Source organism: Microcaecilia unicolor, chromosome 3 (genome assembly GCF_901765095.1).
Source record: "Microcaecilia unicolor chromosome 3, aMicUni1.1, whole genome shotgun sequence".
Lineage (NCBI taxonomy): Eukaryota > Metazoa > Chordata > Amphibia > Gymnophiona > Siphonopidae > Microcaecilia > Microcaecilia unicolor.
The window spans coordinates 71,455,847-71,476,987 of NC_044033.1; the positions used below are offsets into that span (position 1 = coordinate 71,455,847).

Sequence of the window (21,141 nt, forward strand, 5' to 3'; positions counted from 1 at the left end):
TTAGCTTTGGTCCCAGTGTCTTCTGTTTTATGCAGTGTCAAAACCTCATACTGAATCTGATGCATTACATGCAGTCAATGTAATGTTTTTTGTTTGTTTTTTAACATTGGTCTTAACATCTGCAAACCTGTTACCTGCAATAATCATTCTGGCTACTGCATTCTGAATCACCTGAAGTGCTCCAACCTATGATTTAGCTATTCCTAAGTACAAAGCATTTCAATAATCCAATCTAGTTAAAATTACACATTGTACCATGATCCGAAAGTCATAAGAACACAACACTGGTTTTAATTTAAAAACAGATCTCAACCTGCCCCACCTGTTCCTTAAAAGATAGATGGGCATCCAAAATGACACCCAAACTTCTCATAAGTACATAAGTACATAAGTAATGCCATACTGGGAAAAGACCAAGGGTCCATCGAGCCCAGCATCTTGTCCACGACAGCGGCCAATCCAGGCCAAGGGCACCTGGCAAGCTTCCCAAACGTACAAACATTCTATACATGTTATTCCTGGGATTTTGGATTTTTCCAAGTCCGTTTAGTAGCAGTTTATGGACTTGTCCTTTAGGAAACCGTCCAACCCTTTTTTAAACTCTGCTAAGCTAACCGCCTTCACCACATTTTCCGGCAATGAATTCCAGAATTTAATTACACGTTGGGTGAAGAAAAATTTTCTCTGATTTGTTTTAAATTTACTACACTGTAGTTTAATCGCATGCCCCCTAGTCCTAGTATTTTTGGAAAGCGTGAACAGACGCTTCACATCCACCTGTTCCACTCCACTCATTATTTTATATACCTCTATCATGTCTCCCCTCAGCCGTCTCTTCTCCAAGCTGAATAGCCCTAGCCTCCTTAGTCTTTCTTCATAGGGAAGTCGTCCCATCCCCGCTATCATTTTAGTCGCCCTTCGCTGCACCTTTTCCAATTCTACTATATCTTTCTTGAGATGCGGCGACCAGAATTGAACACAATACTCAAGGTGTGGTCGCACCATGGAGTGATACAACGGCATTATAACATCCTCACACCTGTTTTCCATACCTTTCCTAATAATACCCAACATTCTATTCGCTTTCCTAGCCGCAGCAGCACACTGAGCAGAAGGTTTCAGTGTGTTATCGACGACGACACCCAGATCCCTTTCTTGGTCCGTAACTCCTAACGGAGTTTTTTTATATTTTTTATATTTTTCCATAATTTATACAGTCACATTCCCCAGTTACACCCAAAATGATCTCATTTGCTGTTGTGCAAGTACCAATACATCATTCATTCAACAAACAACTAACATCTAGTAAATGCTTCGTATTCTTCCCAATCATCACTATTTCAGCTTTCATCAGATTCAGCAATAATTTATTAGTTTCCTTCCAGCCCCCCCCCCCCCCCCACACGCAATTCATATAACTTTTCACTTTCTCAGATACGTCCTCTCCTGATATTATGGGGAAGAAAAACTGTACATCTTTTGCATACATTCTCTAACTCACTTGCATTTCACTCAAGAGATTCCCCAATGATGACATGTATAGGTTAAACAACAAAGCTGACAGTGCAGAGCGTTGTGGCACTCCCATTGGTACTGGATATCTAGATCGTACAAACTCCTTAATTCGTACCTGCATCACTCTATCATTCAAGTATGACTGGAGTCCCTCAGCTCCCCGACAGCCCTCCTTCCTGCCCCCCTTCGTGTTTACCACTTTTACTTTCCATGCCAGCGACGTCAGTCAAGAAGAAGGCACTGTGGGCTTGCCTCTTGCTTCTCTTCCCTATTCACACAGTGTCCCACCCTCGCGGAAACAAGAAATGCATCATCAGGTGGGACACTGTGTGAAGAGGGAAGAGAGAAGCTGGAGGCAAGCCTGCAGTGCCTTCTTCTTGACTGACGTCACTGCAACAAAAAGTAAAAGGGTGTGTGTGTGCGCGCGCGCGGGGCGGAGAGAAGGAGGACTGCCGGTTGGGGAGCTGAGGAAGGAAGAAGGGACCACTGTCTGAGAGCTGCCAGCACTTCGCTTGGGGCGGAGGGCAGCAGCATCGGCGAGGGGAAGCTCACGGTTGGGCTGGGGAGGCTTAGCCTCCCCAAGTCTCTTATACGGGGTGCCTATGATCTTGGGCATTTGGACTAAGATCTGTAGATAAAGGGAATATAGTTACTTTCCAACAGTACATTGTCTAATACCAAAGTGCAGATTTTTTATATTTTTCCATAATTTATACAGAGTCACATTCCCCAGTTACACCCAAAATGGTATAATTTCTGTAAGCCCCACAGATTGGAGGTTCCATCAAGATAAGAGATCAGATAACAAGATCTTTTGTCAGATAAGAACAACCCGCACCCCGTGTTGAATACTTAGGGTTTGGGGTTTTAAGCTAGGTTTTCTTTCACTATAAAACTATGTTAGCACAAGCTGCTAGAGGTTTGGAGCTCTTCACATACTATATTACCATTGTTTATAATACACTGGGAACATATTTGTTAAACAAATCTGCTTTGGCAGTTTTCCCAGAAAAAGAGTCCTTGACTTTAAGGCTTTTTTCTGAATAGAAAATAAATCAAAAGAGACTGCCAAAGGTAAAGAGCACCTTGTTTTAGGACTCTAGATATTACAGAGACAGCACTGTTTCATACATCCATAAGTGCAAGTGCCTATTTACTGTATAAGATTTGTACACAATAAAATGCAAGTGATAGAGCTCCCCCCATCAGAACAATTAATGCAAGTGATAAATTAATACTAACAAATCTTTAGTTTGACTTAGATGCTCCCAAATATTAGCAAATTGCTATGCTATACAATATGATTCTTATATTCCGCTAAGTTCAAAAGAGATTCTAAGCAGATTACAAACAATAAGTTCTTCTTCAGGGGAATTTACAATTGCATATCTAATACATTGAAACTAAAAAAAACATCTTTCTCATCAATTGCACATCTAAAACATTAATTACAGTTGCATATCTAATACATTGAAACTAAAAAGCAAGAAAAGAAACACTGCTGTTATTAATGAAATGGTGCTTCTGCTTTCTCATTTCGTTGCCATAATTACCTTCTCCTGGCATACAGTCAATTCCAAGTAGCAGCATATTTGCTTATCTTAGTTTCAAGTAAGCCAGCATTCAGGATGGTAGGGGTTGCCTTTAGAGTTCATTATCTTCCTGCCATTTTCCCTAGTTATGTTAATTATTAGAGGAAGAGGTCTGCAAACATATGCAGATTTATCTGTGCATGGGTATGGCTGCAGCCAGCAGATGTGGGCAAACTGACAAGGGAGCACATAGACCTCTTGAAAAAGCTTAAAGATTTTCTGAACCCATGGAATGCTTTGATGAGTGGCAGGCATTGTTTTTGAGGTCTCAGTAAAGGCAGGAATCATGGGAAATAAATTTAAGCAATACATAGTTAAATGGGGTGCAGGTCCAATAGGTGATGAGCCAGACCTATGGGCCTGTGATTAGGGATAGTGAATCAAACATGTAAACTGGAACCAGAAAGTGTCTGAGATAAACAGACAGGGAAAATAATCTCTGAGTAGTCTAAAGGGCTCACTATTGAAAGCTTGCATTTAATTACATGGAACCTGAGTTTGAGATGCTGTCTATGTCGCTTCCTATTATTTCTCCCTTCCAAAGAAGCAATCTTCTATCTTAGATTCTGTCAGCAAACAGTCTCAGAGTTTGCTGCCTTAATGAGAGCACTGAAGTCTGTCACTAAGTGTGACTTCCTTCTCAATAGGGAGAAAGAGTCACAATGCAGCTTGGTTTCTTTCCTTAGGGAAGAAACCACTGTATGTGAGCTCACAGGAGATGCAAAGATAGGGGATTATTGTGAGTTCAAACAGATAATGCCAGTCTCTATTCCCATACTGAAGGGCAGTGCCAGTGTGCCCGTCCCTCTTTTACTGAGTACAGGGAAAAGTTCTTTTTTAATAATAGATCTACTGCAAGCCTCCATGTGTGAGATCAACAGTGTTACTTTACCTCTAGTGTAAACAGACAGAATTCCAAGACAGAGAAACTCTGACAAGATGTTAAAACAAACCTCTGAGACTGAGGGAGAAAGCACAGCTCATGGCTCCCCTGCATTTAGGGGGAGCTGTTACTGTGATCTCACCAGAGTGTGATTCAATTGAACTCATATTTCTTCTAAGTAGTGCCTTAAACAAAATCAGGGAAGGCATCAGCTTCTCTCCCTCCCAGAGACAGTGCTGTTATTAAACTATCTGAGCCTAGGGTTACCATACGTCCGGATTTACCCGGACATGTCCTCTTTTTGAGGACATGTCCGGGCGTCCGGACGGATTTGGCCAGCCTGCCCGTTTGTCCGGATTTCTGGACAAACGGGCTGGCTGGCAGGGGCGGGACTCCCCCTCCCCTCCCCTCCCCTTACTCTACTATCCCTGGTGGTCTAGAGGTACCTCTTCGTCTTCGGGGCAGGAAAGAGCCCCATCTTTCCTGCCCGGAGCGCTGCTGCTAGCTGCCCTGCATACTGTGAATCCAGCTCTCGGCGTTTCAAAATGGCCGCCGAGAGTTGAAACAGCCTTGCGAGATTTCAACTCTCGGCGGCCATTTTGAAACGTCGAGAGCCGGACTCACAGGATGCAGGCCAGCTGAGCTGGCAGCAGTGCTCCGGGCAGGAAAGAGGGGGCTCTTTCCTGCCCCGAAGAGGTACCTCTAGACCACCAGGGATAGTAGAGTAAGGGGAGGGGAGGTGACGGGGGAGGAGTGGAGATGACGGGAGAGGGAAGGTGAAGGGGGAGGAGGGGGTGACAGGGGGAGGGGAATATGTGTCAGGGGCGGGGCGAGTGCATGAAAGGGGTGGGGCAGGAGCGTGAAAGGGACGGGGCAAGCGTCCTCTTTTTATGAGGACAAAAAATGGTAACCCTATCTGAGCCCAGCCATACAGAAGTTATAATAATGCAGGAGTTAGAGGGAGGATGGGCTATGCCAGTGTCTCTTGTGCCCAATGAGTTGGGGAAGGATCTTCAGCATGATATTAGTGAGGACAGCAGCATAGACTCAGACATAGAAAATAATATTTTTTAGTTCAGCCCATTTGATAAAACTAACAAACACTTTGTCAAACGCTGTTTCCCTTTCAGAAAGAAATACTGTTCCACAGCCTACTCAGAATCGGTCTGTTGTTAAGTATCAACAGTTCTTTAAAGCAAACTGCACTAAACACTGTATCTCTTTCCTCCAAGACACATATACAAGTAAATCAAAACAAACACCCAGGCCATACAAATCAGCTTAAATTTCCTTCAGTGGACAAGTCAGCGAAGTCAGGCAGAATAAAGGAGAACAGACTAAACACCCTAGATAAAGGAAGTGGAGTTAGGAATACTGTGCCATAGGCTGCAGATGGCACATTGACTCCCACTGACCCAGAATACATCAGCTGTATAATCTAGAGGATATATGTTGCCAAATAGCTGCCTGCCCATACATAAATAGGTACCTCAATTAAAATGAACTCTTTCTTTTCCTTCCCCAAGGTAAGCATGATAGCCATGGAAAAAGAACAGAGCCTCACTAAGTTGTAAGTACAGAGAGAACCTGACTAAAGAATATTTTTACAGTAGAGCAAGTAATCAAAATTAATGCCTTCATAATGTTAGATTAATGTCATAGTCTGTATTCATTGCAAACTAAATTGAAGATCCTACAGAAGAATAATCCATTTAAGAAGAACATTTCATTGTGGAATAGATTTATTGATGATGTTGTAATGATATAGGCAGGTGAGGAGGGGGGGACTTTTGGAATTTTATACATTGTTAAATACAAGGGATAAAAATCTTAAGTTCCAGATTAATTATGATAAGGAAGAGCTACCATTTTGGACATCATTATTAAGTATAACCACACTATATTGTAAACCTTCTGATACCAACAAACTGCTACCTTAAGAAAGTTGCCACAGTCAAGCTCTCAAATGTAACCTGCCATATAACCAGTTCTTGCGGGTAAAAAGGATTAGTTCTGACAAGGTTGATATGGAGAATCAAAGGCCATGGCTAAAAGGTTTCTTGATACGGGATATCCCATTAGACATGTGAAGGTGGAATAGTTAGGTCTTGAAAGTTAAAGGCTTTTAAAGATACAATTGAAAAGAGATAATAGTAAGGTTGTATGTACACTTTTTTATGATCATTAAGATGACATTATTAAACTAATAAGAAAGAATTGACCGATAATTCATAATATTCCTTACCTTGCAGACAAAGAATTGTTAGTTGCCTTTAAAAGGAATAGGAACTTAAAGGGCCTTCTTTCTCCATCAACACCTCCAATATTACAAAAAAAGAGAGGCCGATATTCAGAAGGATAGGGCTGATAAAACAGCACAGGAAAACCCACTGGTTGAACGTAAGCGTGAACAATAATATAGGTTTGAAGAATTATGCTTTATGGTATTGTTAAAGATCTATCCACAAATTATGGCTTTTAAATAAGATTGACTTTCATTTTTATTGATTTGGCATAATTATTTTTTGGTTGTTAGTAACCTCAAAGTTTCTATTACAGTGCTGCAGAACATCACTATTCACATGGCCAACAGGAAAATGATGAACAGGGGAGCTGGGGCTAAGTGACAGTCAAGTGTTAAAGTACCTGCATGTATTTCCAAATACTGCAAATACCATCTGTTTAATATGTTGGGTTATTCCATCATGCAGTATTTTGATTTTTTTTGTGCATAATTCCTTGGCGTACATACAGTATGCATAATACCATCAGTAACAGAGGTACTTAGGGAGGCAGCTGGTAGACAGTGAAGGGGTATTTTACTGCTGTGATTAAAAGCACCCCTACTGTCCCTTTCTTATATATATATATATATATATATATATATATATATATATATATATATATATATATATATATATATATATATAAGTGGTGCTCAAACACTAGGAGCAATGTTCCATCTAAGCTGCACTAAGCATCCATACCTGAGTAAAATTCAGAGTAGCTATAAACATATAATTAAACTACAAGTGAACAGATAGAGAAAGCATACAAAGGATGGCTCTTGGAATGCTTTCAACCTTCTTGTGAGTGCTTGTGCGTGGGTGTGCATACCTATGGGTGTATCTGTAAGAAGTGCTCATTGGATAAAGTAACGGAAAATGTTTGCTTATGTCAACTTAGTCTTTTGCTCACAAAGAACACAAGAATAGTAACACATGGTCAGACCAATGGTCCATCAAGACCAGTATCCTGTTTCCAACAGTGGCCAATCCAGGTCTCAAGTATCTGGCAGAAATGCAAATAGTAGAAACATTCCATGTTACCAATCCCAGCGCAAACAGTGGCGTCTCCATATCTGTGTCAATAACAGACTATAGAGTTTTCCTCCAGGAACTTATACCAAACTTTTTTAAAACCCAGATACGCTAACTGCTTTTACTACATCTTCTGGCAAAAAGTTCCAGAGCTTAACTATTCATTGAGTGAAAAAATATTTCCTCCTATTTGTTTGAAAAGTATTTCCATGTAACTTCATTGAGTCCCCTGGTATTTGTAGTTTTTGAAAGAGTAAAAAATCAATTAACTTCTAATTATTCTACACCACTCAAGATTTTGTAGACCTCAATCATATCTCCCCTCAGTCATTTATTTTCCAAGCTGAAGAGCCCTAACCTCTTTAGCCTTTCCTCATATGAGAGTAGTTCTATCCTCTTTATCGTTTTGGCCACTCTTCTTTGAGCCTTTTCTAATTCCACTATATCTTTTTTAAACACGATGTAAAGAACTGAATGCAATACTCTAGGTCGCACCATGAAGTGATATAGAGACATTATAGTATTCTCAGTCTTATTTTAATTCCTAGCATCCTGTTTTCTTTTTTGGCCGCCACCACACAACGGGCAGATTTCAGCATATTATCTACAACAACTTCTAGATCTTTTTCTTGGTTGCTGACCCCCAATGTGGACCCTAGCATCAGGTAACTATGATTTGGATTATTCTTTCCAATGTGCATCACCTTGCATTTGTCCACATTAAATTTCATTTGCCATTTGGATGTCCAGACTTCCAATTTCCTAAGGTCTTCCAGCAATTTTTCACAATCTGCATATGTTTTAACAACCTTGAATAGTCTTGTATCATCTGGAAATTTAATCACCTCACTTGTCATATTGATTTCCAGATCATTTATAAATAAGTTAAATAACACTGGTCCCAGTATGGATCCCTACGGCACTCCACTATTCACCCTCCTCCATTAAGAGAAATGACCATTTAATACTACCCTCTGTTTTCTGTCCAGTAACCAACTCCTAATCCATAACAGAACATTGCCTCCTATCCCATACTTCTTAATTTTCTCAGGAGTCTATCATGAGGAACTCTGTCAAAAACTTTCTGAAAATCTAGATACACTACATCAATTGGCTCACCTTTATTAACATGTTTATTCAGGCCTTCAAAGAAATGAAGCAAATTGGTGAGGCAAGATCTCCCTTGGCTGAAACCATGCTGACTCTGTCCCATTAAACCATATTTATCTATGTGTTCCATAATTTTATTCTTTATAATAGTTTCGACTATTCTACCTGGCACTAAAGTCAGGCTTGCTGGTCTTTAATTTCCCAGATCATCCCTGGAACCCTGTTTAAAAATTGATGTTACATTGGCCACCCTCCAATCTTCAGCCACTATGGATGACTTTCACGACAAGTTACAGATTACTAACAGCAGATCAGCAATTTCCTGTTTCAATTCTTTCAGTACTATTGGATGTATGCCATCTGGTCCAGATGATTTACTACTCATACATCCATAAGTGCAAGTTGATTTGACTCAGTATGTCTTGCAGGTTCACCAAGATTTCTTTCAGTTCCTCTGCATCATCACCCTTGAAAACCATTTCTGGTTCAGGTAGATCTCTGAAAAAATCCAAGTAGTAAGGGTTGACCAACAAATCTTGCAGCCAGATATAAGCTATGAACAAACTTTATTCAGCACCACTGGGTCAGGAACACGAGTGGTGCTCAATAAAGTTTGTTCATAGCTTACATCTGGCTGTGAAGATTTCTTGGTCCACCTCTACTACTTGGATTTTTTCTTGGATTGCAAGCAGAGGCTTTCACCTTTACCTTTTGGTTTGGTTTTTGTACAGCTGGATCTCTTAAATCTTCTTCCATAAAGACTGAAACAAAGAATTTATTTAGTCTCCGTACTATGCCCTTTTTGCTCCCTCATGATCTAATAGTCCAATGGATTCCCTCACAGGCTTTCTGCTTCTGATGTACCTGAAAAAGTTGTTACTGTGACTTTTTGCCTCTGTAGCAAGTTTCTCTTCATATAGTCTTTTATTCTTCTTTATCAATCCTTTGCATCTAACTTGCCAGTGTTTATTTTGCTTCTTATTTTCTTTATAAGGGGTCCTTTCTCCATTCTTTGAAGATCATTCTTTGGCTCTAATAGCGTCTTTCACTTCACCTTTTAACCATGCTAGCTGTCATTTTCTCTTCTTTCCACCATTTGTAGATGCATGGAATGCATCTGGTCTGGGCTTCCAAGATGGTATTTTTAAACAACTTCCATGCCTGATTTAATGTCCTAATTTTTGCAACCGATCCTTTTAGTTTCTTTTTAACTATTTTCCTCATTTTATCATAGTCACCTTTTCAAAAATTAAATGCTGCTACAGTAGGTTTCCTTTGTGGCTTCACTCCAGGTAGTAGCTCAAACTTGATCATGTCATGATCAGTGGCGTTCCTGGGGGGGCTGGCACCCGGGGCAGATCGCCGATGCGCCCCGCCCCACGGGTGCAGCACCCCCCCCCCCGATGTAGTGCGGACCCCCCCCCCCCCCCGGCGAAGGGACACCCCCCGCGAAGGAACCCCCACCCCGCCAGGTGCACGCCGCTGGGGGGGTGCTGCGCGTGCCTGTCCTCCGTTGTTCCATGCTTCTTCTCTGCCCCGGAACAGGAAGTAACCTGTTCCAGGGCAGAGAAGAAGCATGGAACAACGGAGGACAGGCGCCCGCGGCACCCCCCCAGCGGCGTGCACCCGGGGCGGACCGCACCCACTGCCCCCCCCCTAGGAACGTCACTGGTCATGATCACTATTTCCCAGCAGATCCGCCATTACCTCTTGTACTATGTCCTGCATTCCACTAAGGATTAGATCTAAAATGGCTCCACCTCTTGTCAGTTGCTGGACTAGTTGCTCCAAGAAGCAATCATTTATTACATCTAGGAATTTTATCTCCCTGGTGCTCACTGATGTAACATTTATCCAGTCAATATTGGGGTAATTAAAATCACAACTACAAATTGTTAGCAAGCTACACAGGCCAATTCCGGGCAACACACAAAATGTGGAGAAAAAAACATCAGGTATAACAGACCCCCTCTTTGTCAAAGGACAAGCCTTTTGTATAACGAGGGGACCGTATCAATCACGTGTCTTGAAAAAAAAACTCCACACTGTTGTTTGTGATTTCTAACTTGCCACTGGCTTAACCATGTACCTTGTCAACACTTATATAGGAGATTCAAACAACAAATTCTAAATACAAAAAAAGAAGAGAACTTGGAAAGAGTACTTATCTTCACCGGAGAATTATCTTGCCTAATAACTCCAGACTTTCAACGTACTCCACATCTCATATATCAAAATCCCGACAGGGTTGCCCTGTTTCGCTAATTTCAAGCTGCTTCAGGGGAATTTTTAAGAAATCCAAGTTTAAATGTCCGCCGTCTCCCTTAATCACTGGCACAAAACATGTTTTGTGCCAGTGATTAAGGGAGACGGCGAGACATTTAAACTTGGATTTCTTAAAAATTCCCCTGAAGCAGCTTGAAATTAGCGAAACAGGGCAACCCTGTCGGGATTTTGATATATGAGATGTGGAGTACGTTGAAAGTCTGGAGTTATTAGGCAAGATAATTCTCCGGTGAAGATAAGTACTCTTTCCAAGTTCTCTTCTTTTTTTGTATTTAGAATTTGTTGTTTGAATCTCCTATACAAGTGTTGACAAGGTACATGGTTAAGCCAGTGGCAAGTTAGAAATCACAAACAACAGTGTGGAGTTTTTTTTCAAGACACGTGATTGATACGGTCCCCTCGTTATACAAAAGGCTTGTCCTTTGACAAAGAGGGGGTCTGTTATACCTGATGTCTTTTTTTTCTCCACATTTTGTGTGTTGCCCGGAATTGGCCTGTGTAGCTTGCTAACAATTTGTAGTTGTGGTAGAAAGAGATACAGTTTTATAACATATTCTACCTATTCCGGTTTTTTGAACTTGGTAATTAAAATCACTCATTTTTATACTGTTGCCCAATTTGCCAGGTTTCCTAATTTCTGTAAACATTTCTTCATCTATCTGTTCATTCTGTCCTGGCGGTTGACAGGAAAACAAGAAGGCAATCGGTCCACCATAGAGCAAAAGACAAAGGGCAGACCTTAATGAAGAAAATACAGCCTTTAATAAATCTTATTAATACTCCCAGGATTCACAATCTCAAATGCCCGACATGGCCATGTTTCACCTAAAACACAGGCTGCATCAGGGGCAAGAAGTTTGGAACAGTAAAAAAAAGTTTTTTTTACTGTTCTAAACAGACCTAGGAAAATATTCATTAACCTATATTGATGGCGTGTTTAGGTTTGCACCAACTGGTACTTCATGCCCCTGACGCAGCCTGTGTTTTATGCGAAACATGGCCATGTTGGGCATTTGAGATTGAGTGGAGGAGTGGCCTAGTGGTTAGAGTGGTGGACTTTGGTCCTGAAGAACTGAGTTTGATTCCCAGCACAGGCAGCTCCTTGTGACTCTGGGCAAGTCGCTTAACCCTCCATTGCCTGCCACATAGAGCCTGCCATGAGTGGGAAAGCGTGGGGTACAAATGTAACAAAAAAAAAAAATTGAGAGTGTGAATCCTGGGAGCATTAGTATGATTTATTAAAGACTGCATTTTCTTCATCAAGGACTGCCCCTTGTCTTTTGGTCCCTGGTGGGCAGTAGTACAGCCCTATGAGAATACTCCTTCCCTTCACACATGGAATTTCTATCCATAATGATTCTACATTGCTGTTTCATGAAGAATGGTTATTTTGTTTGACTCAATTCCCTCCTCAACATACAGCACAACCCCCACCCCCACCTTCTGCTCAGTGTACTGCTGTGGCTAGGAAAGCGAATAGAATGTTGGGTATTATTAGGAAAGGTATGGAAAACAGGTGTGAGGATGTTATAATGCCGTTGTATCGCTCCAAGGTGCAACCACACCTTGAGTATTGTGTTCAATTCTGGTCGCCGCATCTCAAGAAAGATATAGTAGAATTGGAAAAGGTGCAGCGAAGGGCGACTAAAATGATAGCGGGGATGGGACAACTTCCCTATGAAGAAAAACTAAGGAGGCTAGGGCTTTTCAGCTTGGAGAAGAGACGGCTGAGGGGAGACATGATAGAGGTATATAAAATAATGAGTGGAATGGAACAGGTGGATGTGAAGCGTCTGTTCACGCTTTCCAAAAATACTAGGACTAGGGGGCATGCGATGAAACTACAGTGTAGTAAATTAAAAACAAATCGGAGAAACTTTTTCTTCACCCAACGCATAATTAAACTCTGGAATTCGTTGCCGGAGAATGTGGTGAAGGCGGTTAGCTTAGCAGAGTTTAAAAAGGGGTTAGATGGTTTCCTAAAGGACAAGTGCATAAACCGCTACTAAATGGACTTGGGAAAAATCCACAATTCCAGGAATAACATGTATAGAATGTTTGTGTTTGGGAAGCTTGCCAGGTGCCTTTGGCCTGGATTGGCCGCTGTCATGGACAAGATGCTGGGCTCGATGGACCCTTGGTCTTTCCCAGTGTGGCATTACTTATGTACTTATGATCCCCTCTATCACTGTGATTATAATTTGTACCCTGTTAACATCTTGTCCCATTGACTGTCCTCCTTCCACCAAGTCTCTGAGATGTCTATTATATCTACCTTATCATTTAGTGCTATGTACTCTAACTCTCCCATCTTATTATTTTGGCTTCTAGCATTTGTATACAAGCACTTCAAATTGGGGTTTTTTTCTTCCATCTATAAGTTGCTTAGAAGTTGATAGGGATAATGCTCTCTCCTTAAACACTCCTGGTTTTCTTTCACCATTATTGAAACCTCTCTTGAGATTCCCTAAATGTCCTGTTTCAATAGTATCCTTGAAGAATACTCCACACTGAACCATGGGCTCCTGGGTGACTGTCAGCTTCCTCCCTCATCCCCCCCTCCCCCCCCCCCCCCCCCCCCCCATTTTAGTTTAAAAAGTGTTCTACTTTTTAAAAAGCGCCAGCAGCTGAGTTCCATCCTGGTTTTCTCACGTAAACTCAGTCCTTAGTGGTAACATTGTACCTCATCAATCACTCTAAAAACCTGGCAAAAAAACAAGCAGCTGCCCGACACCTATGCATGATTTGTAAGAGGTGCAAATGCCAATGGGAATTTCTTTTTTGAAATACATGTATATTCCTGTGCAAAATTTTGTGGACCACCCAAACCATCCCCAGATCACGCTTGATTTGAATCTATTCCTCTGCAGCATTTACACATGTAAATAGTGGCAATACAAAATTGGCATTTTGTTTGTAGACAGTTCATTTATTTCTCTTTTTAGTTGTTATATTTATACATATACACAAACATACATATACACAAGTAAATGCCACTTCTCAATTGACCTCCAAATTGTAGCCATTTACTTGTTTCTCTCATCTCAGTATTTCTTTGTTTTTCCCCAAAGTTGGCTATGCATAGATAACGGAAACAGCAGTTCTACCAAACTAAACCTTAGGGGTTATCCCTAAACAAACAGGTCACACTGAATCATTCAGCTCAATATCCTCATTTATAACGGCATGCGAACCAGAGAGCTGATTCATGTGAAATTGCTTCCTTGTTTATCTTAACAAGAACGTATACAGTAGTGTTGATAAAATAACTCTTTTTGAGCTTACATTTTAAAGGGAATACGTTGATTGAGATTTAGGTAATTTTACCAGTGTGTTCACAGAAGAGATTTAATGCATCTGATAAATTAAGTCAGTCATTTCCAGATGCAACTTAAAGGCGTTTGTTATCTTTTGGTATATTGTAGATAGGAAACTGATCTAATCATTCTTTTCTGTATTTTACAAAACTATAAATCAGTGGCATAGGCTATCAATTGCAACGATATAGGAAGTGCCAACAATATACCCCATGTCGTTACATTATTGTTAACCAAGAAAAACAAGCAGAAAAAATATGGGTTGTTTTTTTTTTGCTGATAATAGTACACACTATTTGCAAAATAGCTGCACAAACTTACAGCAAATTAGTTGTCCTACCTTACCCAGATAGTTATTGATTACTGATGCTAATTATCAACAGTACCTGGATAACTTCCAGTAGTCAACTTATTCCTAAATATTCAGTGTCGGTATCTGGGTACTGCCCAGTGCTGAATATCTAGTTATAATTTTAAACATTGCAGTCAGCATTTTAAAACAGCACACTGGGAGGTGTGTGTAGAAATATGATAATTCTTTTAAGGTAGGAATTTCAAAAAAGACCTGAAGCTGTTTGGCTGCCTTATTCTTGATTGCAAAAGCGATTTAAAAATACTCCATTATTTAAGGCTCATTTGTAATGCATCATTAATTTACCAGCCAAGAGAGGCTCTGGCCTACTTAAATCACTGTAAGCCACCAAACCACCGACATTCAGCGGCACTAAACCAGGCAGTGCTGCTGAATATTGTCTCTGACTGCCGATGTGAAAAGTAGGTAGGTCAAGGGGCGTTACAAGGGGTGGCATTAGGAAGGAGTTGGCAGTTTTGTGGGTGCTGGCAATATTCAGTGCCAAGACCTGCACAACTAACCTAACCAAGGACCAGGGCAACCCCAAGAGATCATTGGAGAAAATGGTCATGGACCCTGGGCCTTGGGAGGTGTCAATCACCACACAACAAGCCCACGCCCGACAACATCTGGAGGCTGAGGATAGGGAGGACCCCTGGAGGGGAAAGAAGGGGCACTGGAACAGATGCCATGCCTGCTGGTGACACCCCCTCCCCAAGAGATAATTTAGTCTAGCCCCTGCTGCAAGTCTCAGCCATGCACAGAGACTCGCAGCAGGAGCTGGTGGCTCAATGATACCTACAGGGCCAAATTTTGGCAGAGTTCAGGATGCTACGTGAGCAGCGATAGCAGCCTCAGTGAGGCCAATGGACCAGCACCGGTGTCTATAGTTTTAGTGCTACAAATACAATGTTTACAGCTTTTGGCATACAAAGGTCTGTGTTTTCACTCTGTAAGAAATGTGTTGATTTCCTGCAATGCAAGGTTGAGAGGTGCTGTGGTGCCAACACTACTACCTAAGCCCAGGAAAAGGGAGACTGTAGAACTGGGAAGAAGGGGGAGGGGAGTGTGACAGAGGGGAAAGAAGTATCCAAATGGCCTTCACTGTCCACAATCAGAGCAGCTCCCTCTGAATGTCAAGTGCTCTACCAGAGGGCTGCGTTAACAGAGAGGGATGTAATGGGGTGGGGGAGGGTGGCGAGTGTGACAGAGGGGAGAGAAGTATCCAAATGGCCTTCACTGTCTACAATCAGAGCAGCTCCCCCTGAATGTCAAGTGCTCTACCAGAGGGCCGCGTTAATAGAGAAGGATATGAATACAAGAGAACCACTGGTGACGTGCGGAAATTTTGAATGCACAATGCTGATGTATATTTCCTCCTGAAGAAGCGTATGTAAAATCAGACCTGAGTCAAGGAAATGGATGACATTTGATCTGATTTTCTCTGTCATGCATAATTATTAGGGATATCCTGAAAACCTGGCCTGTTAGCAGCCCTGGAGGATGGGGTGTGAAGATCACTGATCTAGAGTTATTCTATGCTCCCTTGAACTCAGTTTCCCCCCTGAAATGTGACCCTTCCTTGCAGCAAATACAGTTTCCATGAAATATTTTCAATGTTGCTCCTGGCTCCTCATTTTGCCCCACCATCCAATTTCCCCCCCCCCCCCCCCCCCCCCATAACAATCTGTCCCCCAATTAAGATCTCCCCACCTGATTCCTTTGCAATATTGAAGACCCCCTCAACTGATCTCCTTCTAACATTCAAAATTCCCCAAACCCAGCCAGGCTGCACCTTCCCCAATCTAGACCCACCATCCAGGGATCACTGATTTAAACATACAGAAACATCATCTCAAGATAAGTGTTCTGTGACAAGTATTTCTGATTGTGAAGATATGAAAATGCACATTTTTGCACTTTTGAAGGTTTTGCATTAGTTAATAGGGGGTTTTTTTGGCCAGTGATTGGCTTGTCATTTGTGAGCTGCATGAAGATAATTTGAACAGTAGTAGCAATAGATTGTTGAGACCTTCTCCCCTAATTTTCACCAGTATATATATGTTCATTTATAAAATTTTCCACATTGATGTGTTTGTTTTGAGACATCTGTAAGTTTTGTGGAAGTTTCCCAATGTGATAATAAGGGTACTATATAAAGATACGTGGAGGGACATAATCGAACGGGGTGCCCAAGTTTTCCTGAGGACGTCCTCGCAGGACGTCCCCGTGAAGGGGCGGGGAAACCCGTATTATCGAAACAAGATGGGCGCCCATTTTTCGCTTAGATAATACGGTTGGGGACACCCAAATCTCAACTTTTAGGTCAACCTTAGAGATGGTCGTCCCTGATTTTCGGCGATAATGGAAACTGAGGACGCCCATCTCAGAAATGACCAAATCCAAGCCATTTGGTCATGGGAGGAGCCAGCATTCATACTGCACTGGTCCCCCTCACATGCCATGACACCAACCGGTCACCCTAGGGGGCACTGCAGTGGACTTCAGAAAAAGCTCCCAAGTGCATAGCTCCCTTACTTTGTGTTGAGTCCCCCAACCCCCACCCCCAAAACCCACTCCCCACAACTGTACACCACTACCATAGCACTTAGGGATGAAGGGGGGCACCTACGTGTGGGTACAGAGGGTTTGTGGTGGGTTTTGGAGGGCTCACATTTACCACCAGAAGTGTAACAGGTGGGGGGGATGGGCCTGGGTCCGCCTGCCTGAAGTGCACTGCAGTACCCACTAAAACTGCTCCATGGACCTGCATACTGCTGTCATGGAGCTGGGTATGATATTTGAGGCTGGCATAGAGGCTGGAAAAAATATTTTAAAACTTTTTTTAGGGTGGGAGGGGGTTAGTGACCACTGGGGGAGTAAGGGGAGGTCATCCTCGATTCCCTCCGGTGGTCATCTGGTCATTTAGGGCACATTTTTGTGGCTTGGTCGTAAAAACATAAATGACCAAGTAAAGTCGCCCTTCTTTTTTCCATTATCGGCCAAGGACGCCCATGTATTAAGCATGCCCCAGTCCCGCCTTCACTATGCTTCCGACACGTCCCTGTGAACTTTGGTCATCTCCGCGAAGGAAAGCAGTTGGGGACGCCCAAAATCGGCTTTCGATTGTGCCGATTTGGGCGACCCTGTGAGAAGGATGCCCATCTTGCGATTTGTGTCGAAAGATGGGCGCCCTTCTCTTTCAAAAATAAGCCTGATAGGCTTCTTTATAAAATATTCTACAAATAAGTTACTTCTTGCCCTCTCAAACAGGGCTACCTGTTATAAAATTACTTTCTAAATGAATCTGCATAAGATATGTTTGTATATACCAAAAATCCAGCATATGCAATTTTATCTCATGCATATGCATTTCAGATATCCTGTAAACCCAACTGCCTGTTGGGACCCCAGATGCATTTGGAAAGCCCTGGATTACAGGATTTAAATTAGCAAGATTTTACTAGATATATTTATTTATTGATGACATTTATACTCCACATTTTCCCGTACAATTTTGAGTTCAATGTGGCTAACAAGCTAAAAAGAAGTCATTACAAAATATGAAATAAAATACATAAACCCACATATATCAATAAGGAAAGAATTGTAAATATATAAAGAGTTCAATAATAAAGCATAGTGGGGAGAATGGAAGGGGGAGATTAGGCACCAGGATTAACTGACAGAATTTTTTGAAAAGGAAAGATTTGAAAAACTTAAGAAAACCACATAATCATGTTGGGATCTTATATTTTTTGGCAAGGAATTCCACCATTTAGTACTTTGGTATGAAAAAGTAGCTGAATATATAGATTTATAAACTACTTTCTTACAGGTAGGAAAATGAAGGCTCAGATAGTCTGTTGCATCAAAGACTGAATTGCGAGAAGGCAAAGTAACAAGAGGCAATGCGATGAAACTACAGTGTAGTAAATTTAAAACAAATCGGAGAAAATTTTCACCCAATGCGTAATTAAACTCTGGAATTTGTTGCCAGAGAACGTGGTGAAGGTGGTTAGCTTGGCAGAGTTCACGTCCCTGTGAACTTTGGTCGTCTCCGCGAAGGAAAGCAGTTGGGGACGCCCAAAATCGGCTTTCGATTGTGCCGATTTGGGCGACCCTATGAGAAGGATGCCCATCTTGCGATTTGTGTCGAAAGATGGGCGCCCTTCTCTTTCGAAAATAAGCCTGATAGGCTTCTTTATAAAATATTCTACAAATAAGTTACTTCTTGCCCTCTCGAACAGGGCTACCTGTTATAAAATTACTTTCTAAATGAATCTGCATAAGATATGTTTATATATACCAAAAATCCAGCATATGCAATTTTATCTCATGCATATGCATTTCAGATATCCTGTAAACCCAACTGCCTGTTGGGTCCCCAGATGCATTTGGAAAGCCCTGGATTACAGGATTTAAATTAGCAAAATTTTACTAGATATATTTATTTATTGATGACATTTATACTCCACATTTTCCCGTACAATTTTGAGTTCAATGTGGCTTACAAGCTAAAAAGAAGTCATTACAAAATATGAAATAAAATACATAAACCCACATATATCAATAAGGAAAGAATTGTAAATATATAAAGAGTTCAATAATAAAGCATAGTAGGGAGAATGGAAGGGGGAGATTAGGCACCAGGATTAACTGACAGAATTTTTTGAAAAGGAAAGATTTGAAAAACTTAAGAAAACCACATAATCATGTTGGGATCTTATATTTTTTGGCAAGGAATTCCACCATTTAGTACTTTGGTATGAAAAAGTAGCTGAATATATAGATTTATAAACTACTTTCTTACAGGTAGGAAAATGAAGGCTCAGAAAGTCTGTTGCATCAAAGACTGAATTGCGAGAAGGCAAAGTAACAAGAGGCAATGCGATGAAACTACAGTGTAGTAAATTTAAAACAAATCGGAGAAAATTTTCACCCAATGCGTAATTAAACTCTGGAATTTGTTGCCAGAGAACGTGGTGAAGGCGGTTAGCTTGGCAGAGTTTTAAAAGGGGTTAGACAGTTTCCTAAAGGACAAGTCCATAAACCGCTACTAAATGGACTTGGAAAAAATCCACAATTCCAGGAATAACATGTATAGAATGTTTGTATGTTTGGGAAGCTTGCCAGGTGCTCTTGGCCTGGCTTGGCCGCTGTCGTGGATAGGATGCTGGGCTCGATGGACCCTTGGTCTTTTCCCAGTGTGGCATTACTTATGTACTTATGTAATACCATACAAAATCTGAAATAAGAGAGCACAGAATTTGAATACAATCCTGGCCCTAATGGGAAGCCAATGCAAATGTATCAGCAAATGAGTAGCCCTCTCAAAGCATGGTACATGCATGACAAGTCTAGCCACAGATTCCTTAAGATACATTGCTTATACCCTGCATAGACAGAATTACAATAATCAAATTGGGTCAAAACAAGAAATTGGCCAAGTAATCTGAAAATATCAGTTGAAAAAAAGGGCATAACGTACTTCAGTTTCCAAAGTAATTTAAAAGATTTAGTAACCACAGAGGACACCTGAAATTCAAAGGTTAAGTGCCAATCAACAACAACCCCTAAAATGTTTAGAGTGGACTCCAAAGGATAAGAAATACAGTCAATGCTAAAATTGCTGCAGGGATCATGATCAAACAGATTATTTATTATTTATTTATTGCATTTGTATCCCACATTTTCCCACCTTTTTGCGGGTTCAGTGTGGCTTACAATATGAGTTAAATGTTGGAAATACAATTTGTTACAGATTGGTTATGGATTACATTTTGCATAATTATGCGAAACAATTGAAGTGTCGTTGGGAGTGTAACAATGGAGCACAAACATTGAAACATTGGAAGGAAACAATGGGAGCGATTAACTATTAGCAAAAATGTAGTCGTCTCCCGATTTAATTTTAGCCTGAATTCAGAGGCCCAGGATTCCATTTAGACTGTCACTGAAATGCTTTGATGTTTCACTTATATATACTGTCATCTACCAACATTTGCTTATTTCCGATCTGACAAAGAAGGGCAACCTTCGAAAGCTAATCAAGAAATGTATTATGTCCAATAAAAAAGGTATCATCTTATTTACTTTTCCATGTTTTATTTTGTTTTATTTCTATTGATTACCTTTAAAACTGGACTAACATGGCTACCACACCTCTCTACTCAAGATAAACGCTAAATCTAAATGATGGCCATATACAAGAGAGACCCAATAAATGCTAAGCTAAAACTACATGCAATACCAGTGAAAAATAGGGAAGAAAAGAAAGAAAGAATCGCCAGCTGTAACAAAGAAAAAAACCAAACAAACCACGGACATAGCTTGCATAATCTATCTATATAAAACAACAGATCCTGACTTGTGGGGTGAGGCCAAACCAAAAGGCGTCAACGGAAGAATACAAGTAAAGCTAAGCAGTAAACCTATGTGGGGAAAAACGTGGGAAAATGAGGATATAACAAATTGAAAACTCACATCCATGTGGAAAAAAGAAGAAGAGGAAATATAACCGTACCTTATAAACTGTATGCAGAAGTACCTCAAAAAACGCTTGGACTCAGATGAGTTCAAACTGCTAAAAGAGTATTGCACCGAGACTAGTCTATAAATACTAACGGTCAAAAAAACGTCACTGCTGAAGTAGGTGATGTATTGGAAGCACGTCAGTACAAGAATGATGGTATGCTGGGAGGAGGAAAACCAAAACTAATCTCGATCTATTTTGTGAAGCCAATAGATAAAAATAGGGTAAAAA

At 41.0% G+C, this 21,141-nt stretch overlaps 1 protein-coding gene across 1 annotated transcript in view; it reads right to left on the minus strand.

The window, feature by feature from the left end:
* Window positions 1–21,141, minus strand: part of KCNK2 (potassium two pore domain channel subfamily K member 2) — a 220,685-nt gene that overhangs the window by 120,662 nt on the left and 78,882 nt on the right. The gene's annotated exons all lie outside the window — the stretch shown is intronic.